Source organism: Gopherus flavomarginatus, chromosome 4 (assembly GCF_025201925.1).
Source record: "Gopherus flavomarginatus isolate rGopFla2 chromosome 4, rGopFla2.mat.asm, whole genome shotgun sequence".
Classification (NCBI taxonomy): domain Eukaryota; kingdom Metazoa; phylum Chordata; order Testudines; family Testudinidae; genus Gopherus; species Gopherus flavomarginatus.
In genome coordinates, this window is record NC_066620.1 from 187,183,119 (window position 1) to 187,192,489 (window position 9,371).

Sequence of the window (9,371 nt, forward strand, 5' to 3'; positions counted from 1 at the left end):
CTGCTGTAGGTGCAAATATCCAAATTTGGTCCAAAAGATTTAGATGCAGGTTGCTCTATTTAAACCAATAGAAGGACTTTAGTGCCATTTTCTTTAGCAGTGGAAAGAAACCAGTATCCCAAGACTGTATGGAAGTGTCACTGGTTTCTCCTTCCCCTATGCAGTTATTCTGTGATATCGATGCAACTTGAATTGGGCATATCTTATTTAGTGGTTTATCAGGCAAGAGTTGTCCAATATCATGGCAGAATTTTTCTGCTATTTCTGTGCCCTTCCCACCAACGAAATTGCAGCAACACTTATTTCTATCTGAGTCACTCTTAAAAGTCTGGTTTTGTCTTGGACTAGAAAACAATTAGTGTAGAAACAAACAAGAATCCACAAAATAAGTTTAAAGCAAGAAAATAGAGGCCTTGTTCTTCCTTCAGCTCTTCACTGCAACATTCTACTATGATACCTGTCTGTACCCATTGTCTTTGCCACTGGCAGCGTACCCTGAATTTGGGAAGAGGAGCAATGCTGTACTGTTGTGTAGGTAGATAAGACAGCAAATATCATGCCCTATATAAATCCATGAAACGCCCTCACCTTGAATACTCTTGTTTTTGCTTGCCCCATCTCAGAACAAACAGACAACCTGGAAAAAGTACAGAGAACGGTGGCAAAAAACGATTTAGGGGTATGGAACATCTTTTATCTGAGGAGAGATTAAAAAGAGGGGCTGTTCATTTTAAAAAAGGAACAGGGGAGGGGAGGTGGAGTGATAGTCTATAAAGTGGAGGAAGTGAATAAGGAAGAGTTATTTTCCCCTTCACATAACAAGAAGCGGGGGTCACCCAATGAAATTAATAGGCAGTTGGTTTGAAACAAATATAAGGAAGTACTTCTTCCCACAACACACAGTCAACTTGCGGAACTTGGCAGCAGGGGCTATTGTGAATGCCAAAAGTATAACTGGGTTCAAAAAATAATTAGATAAGTTAATGGAAGATAAGTCCATCAATGGCAATTAACCAAAATAGGGATACAGTCCCATGCTCTGGGTGTCCCTAAGCCTCTGACTGCCAGAAGCTGGGACTGGACGACAGGATGGATCACTTGATAAAATGTCCTGTGCTGTTCATTCCCTCTGAAGCATTTGGCACCTCCCACTGTTAGAAGACGGGATACTGGGCTAGATGGACCATTGATCTGACCCAGTATGGCCATTCTTACATATGTGCATCACCCGACAGCAATGCCTCCTCCTCCCCTGCCCCCAGCAAAAAGCAGATTTTCCTCACAAGTCATTGGAGGAGGAAGAGTATGAAGAAGAAAAGATCTCATGGAAATAGGGCTCCCTCCCAAGAACTTGGTCCTCTTCATGAGTAATTCAGCCTCTTGTGTGTGTGAACTCTTCTGCTTTTCCTGATGCTTTTCTCAGTCTTCCTGTCACGGGGTCCACTCATTGCACATGGTGCTTCTTCCTGGCAGCTCAGGGGATTAGTTCTTGCCAGGTGCTGCCCGCCTTTTGGTGGTGTGTCTACCAGGCATCTCTTTCACTCTGACCCTTCTCTCCCAGACGTGCAGCTTCCTGTTTGTGGTTTGGCCCTCTGGCTGAGTCACTGAGATCCTTCCCTTACGGGGAAGTCAAAATCCTGGATCAGCTGTCCGGTAGGCATCTGCAGTGCCCTGCACCACATCCCAGTGGCTGGTAGGGGAACCCAGACCTGCCCTCTACGCTGGGTTCCAGCCCAGCGACCCTATAACAAGCAGCCCAAGTCTGTATGCTCTTACCCCTTGCTGATGTTTCCCTGAGCTTCCTCCTACTTGTACTGGCAGAAAGAAAGGGAAGTCAAACAAGCACTCTCCCTCCCCCCCAGGAAGTGGCTGCAGACTACTTCCTTGCAGCCTCTTGCTGCTCACAGCTCCTGGGCTTTATACAGGCCCCTCCAGTTCCTGCCCAGCTGTGTCCATTTGCAGTTTGTGGACTGTTCCCTGTCTCCTTCCTCAGGTGTAGTCTGGGCAGTTAATTGGCCTGCTTAGCCATTTTAACCACTCCATGCCTTGTAGGGGTGGGCACCCTATCACGCTCTCCTTGAGCAAATGTGCCCATGCTTTTTTCTTTCTGGATTCTCTTAATAGCAGGTTAGACCTTAAGAAACTACCTTCCCACTCTTTCCTCAGACTTTGTAACAGCTCGCCCTAAGCCTGCTCCCACTAACAAGGGGAAAGGCTTGGGTATTTCAAAATGTTGGTGTAAAATCAGACTTCATAATCTTAAATTTTCACATAAAATTGCTCTAGTTTAACTGAAGCCTGGTCTACAGTTAAAACCTATCATGATTAAGAAATGGGACTGAAGTAACTATTTTAGTGGCCAAAAGAGTTATTTTGAGAAAACGGAAATCTGCAATTCCTCCCTCATACATAGACAGGCTTAGAGAACTCTACTACTGCATTAATGGAAAAAATGACTGTCTAATAGAAATGATGGGAAAAATGTGAGGATGTCTGGTCATACATTGCAAACTTTTGCAGCTTAGTATATATTAGTCCCCAATACTTGCAGGTTGTTCTAATTTATCATTTTGGTCACTTTAATTGATGCTCTGCATGACCTCTATGGGTTGAGGGTTTTTTTGTTTGATTGTTTTTGTTTTTTCCCAGGTTTTACAAATACTGTGACCAAGGGGGTTTCAAGGGGGGCAGCTGAGGTCACTCAATTAGGTTAACTGCAAAGAATGGGGCAGACAATCCCCAAAGCTGGTGGATATTTTCAATACTTAGATTTACCAAGATAGCACAAAATAGCTTCTTTATTACCTCACTGGTTGACCAGAAGTCAACAAAACCATTACCTTAAAGTAACCCAGCCTCAGGCCTCCACCCAGATACCCAAGTCAAGAATGATGAAGATTACTGAAAATAGTTTTCATCGTATAAAGGAAAAGGTTCTACCAATCTCAAAGGATCAGACACGTTACCTCCCAGGTTAATGAATATTCCAGATCTTACCCAAATACACGCTTACAGCCAATTCTTATTAACTAAACTAAAATTGATTTAAAAAGAAAAGAGTATGGTTTAAAAGATCAATATATATACAGACATGAGTTCAATTTTTGAGGTTTAGATATATAGCAGAGATGGTGAGCTTTGTAGTTGCAATGAGTTCTTTTAGAATTTAGTCCATAGGTTATAGTCCAATGTCATATTCAGGGTGTTTCTAGTTTAACTGGGACCTCAACTTGTGACTCAAATGTCCCCTGATGAAGCTTAAGCAGATCGAGAGAAAAAGTATTGGGACCCAAGGATCTTTTATACAATTTCAAGCCTTCTTTGATAGGTTGGAGTCCCTCAGAGAACAACGGGCCCTCATTTCCTAAGCATTGTCATTAATTATTCACACAGATTAACATAAGGCAAGTGCCTATGTTTCCACCATTCACAGGTGATTTGCTATACATTTCAAAGAGATGATTACAGCAATATCCCGTGTTTATAGTTAATTTACATGCTAGGATGTTCTTTTGATCTCTGAATTAACAGCATAGACAGGGACTGTTGATTACATTGTTGACCATTACCCTATATATGTAAATACAGAGAAACGCAAACATTATCCCCTCATATGTCTTTAAGGGTTGAATCTGAGTCATACATCCTGCAGGATGTTTAACTCTTTTTGGTCACATGTCACAATGAACCTTGAATTTTATTAGTGATATGCTATTTCCTTTTTCATGTATTTATATGTTTTGGTTCATGTGTTTATATTTAATATTAAAATAATAAAAATAAAGTTTAAAAAAATAAAACCTATAGCAGCATAGCTACATGGTGTGGAGTGTGGATGAAAAAAATATACCTCAGGTGCCATAGCTGTACCAATAAACCCCCCAGTGTAAATGCAGCTGCAAAACCAGAGTGCTTTTCTGGGTATAGCACATCATTCAGGGGAGGTGGTGTTCCTATACTGACAGAACTCCTCATGGTCGTCCTCTTGATTTAATTAAACTGGTGCAAACCCCTTTGGGCCACTTACTTTGATTTAAACCAGGCTTGTTTCAGTTTTGTTTAAGTTGGCTAATGAATTAGTTTGAACTGGAATAAGTGACTTTTAAAGCAAAGAAGGTTTTCACTAGTTTAACTAAATAATATAAAATACCTTTAATTAAATCCATAACTTTCTTAATTAGACTCTTATCTAAGGGTCCAGATTTCAGACCTCAGTAACTTAGGCTCCCTGAGCTGCAACTTGAGGAATGCCCCTCAGGGGAATATGTTCCTGAAAGTGAAAATTTACTTTCTAAACTGAAGTCTTTTTTTTCCTTTACATGAGGCCTTCCATGTTTGTTGTGTGTCAGTAACTTCTCTCTATCAGATGTGCTCAATTTACAAGTAGAATGATAATTTTTTCTTAACCGCAAACTAGCCTAATTGGGCTTTTTCTATCTCATATACATAATCACCTGTTACAAAGGTTAGGTCAGCATGAGAGACCACTGTCTTTGACCTGCGCCTTCCAGAACACCTGTGCCATAAATAGATTTCCATGAGTGCAGCTGATGGGCGTTTACTCAGCAATTCCAGTGATGCCACCCAAGAAGGAATAGAATTTAGCTCCCTCTCTCCTGGTCTGTTGGTTCTATGAATAACAGCAATAAAAAGCAGTTAAAACTTACTTTTGTTACTGTAGTCAGTAGAGATGGAAAGGCTCCCAGAAAGCAGATCTGCTGAGTAAAGGTATCACTTCTTACATATGAACTCTTCAGAGTATAACTGCACTCTAAACCAGCATCCTACCCAAGCCCCTGGTTAAGACACCCATTGCTTTCTGGAGCACCCATGGAGTCGGCACCTATCGCCCACCCCTGGGTAGGGCACTCCTACTCAAGCTGGATCTACACTGGTGGCAGCGGTTTCAGTGAAAAACAAAATGTTCCTACTTTCTAATTGTCTTCTGTAACATAGCAAAACCAGTACAGAGTTCCACCCTGATGGAGACAGGCACACCTGAGGAGTCTGTGGCAGGAAGTCATCTCAAGTATTATAATCCTTATTTCTGCTTTAGAAGTTCTGAGGTGGAGAACCAGGTGAAGGGAGGACAGGGAGACTAGCTGTGAAAAGCCTTCAGGTGATTAATCTACCTGAGTGAAAGCTGCGAGTTTGTACTGTAGGCTGTATTATTAAAGCTGTGAGTCTTGGTTAACAGAGTACTGAAGACACACTGTAGTTTGCCAACACAGACTGTTTATTGCCACACCAAGCATATAGATAAATACAGAGCAAATATTGCTGCTTATAACAAGCAAGAGGGTCCTCATGGCTTGCTTTTGGCAATTTCCATGTCAAGCTTTCTATCACCTGCCCACACATTAAGGGTACATCTTCACTACCCGCTGTATCGGCGGGTAGCAATCGATTGCTCAGGGATCGATATATCGCGTCTCATCTAGATGCTATATATTGATCCCCGAACGCGCTTATATCGATTCCGTAACTCCACCAACCCGAACGGAGTTGCGGAATCGATGGGGAGCCGCGGACATCGATCCCGCGCCGTGAGGACGGTGAGTAATTCGATCTTAGATACGTATCTAAGATCGATTTTCCCCCCTAGTGTAGACCAGCCCTAAGTCACAGCTCCTCCTATTTTGAGTCTTCAATTTCTAACTCAATTTGTCCTCCTAACCAGTTTTTAAAGCCTTGTAAAAGGGTCAGCTGGCCCATAGCCAGCCTATGAGAGGGTATTGCCCTTCTTAAAACTGCTCTAGAGGCAACCACTTTTTCTAGTTGTTTTCAGGAGACAAAGCAACCAGTGGTTTCCCCTCTGAAGGTCTTGCTGTCTTTATGCTCCTTCCTGTACAGATATGTGCAAGGCTAGAATGCTACAACAGTGACTACACCCTTTTAATTTCTGTTCCTTGTTCAGTGCAAGGCATGCTGCTGTCATGGTAGTAATGTCATGGAAAACAATCAGCAGCTAAGAAAAAATACTTCTGTGCATTATATCTTCAAAGGTGCAGTTCTGCATTTGCAAAACCCCAATTTGCATCTAACTCAGGAGCTGAGTAGATGCAACTGGAGTATGCATAAAAGTGGCTTTTGTTCTGTTTTTGGAAGATTTTGGCCTAGTTAACTAACTTCTAAGAATTCTTTTCAGGCTTTTAAATTTCTTACCATTTCAGTGTTAATCTTTTTACAGGCCAACCAGTAAATCTTGTGAATTCCAAATTGCCTTCTGCTAGGTTGTCATGCTGCTGACCAGGTCTTCAGTTTTTGTGGCCTGCTGTCCTCTGCACATGACTGCTTTTCAGGAGACAGATGGTCAGTCAGAAACCAAGATATTTGCCTTTTGGTTAATATTTATATAAAAATCTCTTATGATCTAATTTTTTTCAGTTTGCATGGCATGCTCTGAAGGCTTACTTTTTTTTTTTTTTTTGAACACTACACTCAGTGAAAGCTAAGTGGCTGGAACTGGTAATCTATTTAAGTGGTAACCATGGAAAATGTGACCCTTTCCTTAACCTTCTGACCAACGGTGGTTTGGTTTGGTGTTTTTTAAGGAATGGCTTTTTGTAGAATGGCTAATAGCCAGCATGGCACTAAACATAAAGTAGTTAGTTTGTGCAAAGTACAGCACATATTGTATTTGTATAATTTTGTATTTATGTGCTGCTTCTAGATGAGGGAAGATACCATGCTAAATTGTGGAAAATACTTTGTTTGGAGAGGACTGAGAGTCTTTTGCACTAAATACTGTGCCCTGCTCCAGTACACTAGGCTGTATATATCATGTAGAAGGGTAATGACTGAAATGATGGGCCAGCTACCCAGCTGGTGTAGCTCAGTGCAGTCCCATATGTTTAGGAACAGGCTTTTCAAAAATAGGAATGAATTTTGTCATCTTATAAACAACTGGCTGTCACAGACTGGACTAAAGTATAATGTCCCCCCAAATGCTAATGGGGAGAAAATAAATCTTCTTGCCAGGCAGGTTAGATTTCAATGTTCAGTCCTTAGGCCTAGTGCCAGCCTCCAGGTACTCTTCTTAATAATCAGTCAAGGATGTCTATTTCTTTGCCTTTTATTTTAATATTTTCTCTTTCTATAAAATTGCCAAAACACAGTCTTTCCCTTAAGACAACCTGAAAAGCATTCTTAGCTGGAGCAGTTTGTCATAAACAGATAGCTAAGGGTTAATGTCTCTTTCACCTGTAAAGGGTTAACAAACAGTGACCTGAAACACCTGACCAATCAGGAGACAAGATACTTTCAAATCTGGGTGGAGGGAAGTTTGGGTGTGAGTCCCTTGTTCTTTTCTGTTCTCTCTCTGGGCTCTGAGAGTGACCACACGAATCTCCAGGCTCTCTAATCTTCTGTTTCCAATTTGTAAGTACAACGGTAGAAAGACAATATAGGCTTTTACATTGTTTTTCTGTATTTGCAAATGTGTAGTCTGCTGGAAATAGTTTAAATTTTGTATTTTTTCTGGATAAGGCTGTTTGTTTATCCATTTTCTATAAGCTAAAAGACCCTGTAACTGTTTACCATCTAAATTGCAGAGATAAACCTTTTACTTTTTTCTTTTTTTTATTAAAAGCTTTGCTTTAAGACCTGTTTGATTTTTTTCTCCTAGTTAAACACCAGGGAATTGGTGGGGAGAAGGGAAAGGGAGCAGGGAGGGAAAGGTAAATTTCCTCTTTGTGTTAGATTCACGGAACTGAATCTGTATTGCCTATGGGAAAAATGGGGGATAAACCTGATCCCTCTGTGTTGTGTTTCAAAGAGTTGAAGCAGGGTAAGCTCCTAGTGTACCCAGGGCGGGAAAGATCTGGGAGGAGGTAAAGAGGTGGGGAGGGAATGGTTTCTTTTCCTTTGTTGTGAGACTCAAGGAATCTGGGTCTTGGTGGTCCCCAGGGAAGGGTTTGGGGAGACCAGAGTCTATCAGGCGCTCTACATAAGTCCTGATTGTTGGCAGCCTATTAAATCTAAGCTGGTAATTAAGCTTAGGGAAATTCATGCTAGTACCCATATTTTGGACGCTAAGGTCCAGATTTGGGAATTATACTATTACACAGTTACTGACTAGAGCTGCAGAGAGAGAAACTGAACTCTGACCTCAGTAAGGCAGAGCCTGGAACAGGAGGAGGTCTTAGATACTGAAGGAGGCTGTGATCTCCCTGCCTACACAGTATAACAAGCGGGTTTGGCATCTCAAAGGGTCTGGAAAGTTGGTAGATTTTTTTCGAGCCGAGCAGTCCCCAACTGACAGGGGTACCACCCTTCTCCAGCCTCTCCAGTGTTACATTGGGGTGTGGCCAGAAGGGGACTTTCATCCAGCTATTCATGGCTAGTAAAATGAACCCTGGAAGCTGCAGCCAGCTGCCATAGTTTAAAGCAACTTGGTGGTGATTCTAAAGTAGGCCAGGCCCCAGAACCAGAAAGCCACAACCAGTTCCTCTGTGGCTTCCTCCCCCCATCTGTGCCTATCACATACTGGGCACCCCTTGGAATCTGCCCTGTGTGACTGTCCAAGAACAGCCTCAATCTAAAGGAAGAAACCTGGATAGCATAGAAATCTAAAAGTTGGCTAGTGTCTGAACAAAAAGGGGACACACCATGCATGCAGCATCATGGGTATGTACAGCTACTAAATTTAGAAATTTTCATACGTTTTTTGTGTTCTCTACAAAAAATGCACTATGTATTCTTACTCTGATATAATTTTGCTTGCTATCATGGCAGGTTATTGGAGATTAATTTCATTCTGGCCAATGTAATAGAATACTGACCTTGGTCATATAAATTCATGTAATTACTTTTGTGTAATTTTCACATGGTAATATTATTGAATGTGTTTCTACTCAAGCACTAGTGATTACCATATTTTCTATTTTTGTGTGTGGTTCTACACCTAATATGTTACTCTACCTCCCCCAACCCCTGCACATATATCTTTTGACTAACAGCAGGATATTTCTGGATATACCACGCTATTCAAGAACGAGTGTGCTGCCCTAGGCTTTAAACTTACATGGCTTTCTGAAAGGCTACCTTTCTTTTTTTCACTCCCCCCTTCCCTCTTACTAAGGGTGTACATACATGGGGGGGGAAGGGGTGCCCGCACCAGCTGTTCATTAACTCCCTGTGTAGGCACTCATATTGTGCACTGAGTGTCTTTGTGCTCAGGAGCATAATGCACTTTGGCTAAACTGCATGAGGGCTCTCTTAGTGTGCAGTCAGTGTCCCCACATGGCGAGCTTTAAAGTCACATTTTAGCTTATTGAGCATATTAGTACTAACATGCCCTAAGTATAACTTCCGTCTGATTGGGTACCACAGCAGACCTCCAACAGGAACCTTTCTGTCCTTCTCTATGT